Source organism: Sinocyclocheilus grahami, unplaced genomic scaffold, assembly GCF_001515645.1.
Source record: "Sinocyclocheilus grahami isolate Dianchi unplaced genomic scaffold, SAMN03320097.WGS_v1.1 scaffold1588.1, whole genome shotgun sequence".
Classification (NCBI taxonomy): domain Eukaryota; kingdom Metazoa; phylum Chordata; class Actinopteri; order Cypriniformes; family Cyprinidae; genus Sinocyclocheilus; species Sinocyclocheilus grahami.
Genome location: NW_015506767.1, coordinates 103,912 through 104,160, shown reverse-complemented (window position 1 = coordinate 104,160; position 249 = coordinate 103,912). Strand labels below are relative to the sequence as shown.

The 249-nt window shown below is 35.7% G+C and overlaps 1 protein-coding gene across 1 annotated transcript in view; it reads left to right on the top strand.

The window, feature by feature from the left end:
- The window catches only part of LOC107571377 (gamma-aminobutyric acid receptor subunit alpha-3-like), a 123,435-nt gene that overhangs the window by 29,038 nt on the left and 94,148 nt on the right, over positions 1-249 (top strand). The gene's annotated exons all lie outside the window — the stretch shown is intronic.

Below are 249 nucleotides of genomic sequence, written 5' to 3'. Positions count from 1 at the left end.
AGGAGTTGCATCATCTCTTCTCAGGTGTTCTGGATCCAGACTGAATGTCTTATCATATTCGTTGTATATGCACTTGCAAGCTTTACTAAAATTATCAGTATTTGTACTGAATTGCTAATAATTGGTACCATTCATTCCTATGCACATTTATATTGATATTTCAAATCGACAGATTACCTGTCCACATTAATGGAAGGCAGCAGAATAGCACCATTCATATTTGACCCTGAGAATTAGCACAAGAAACAG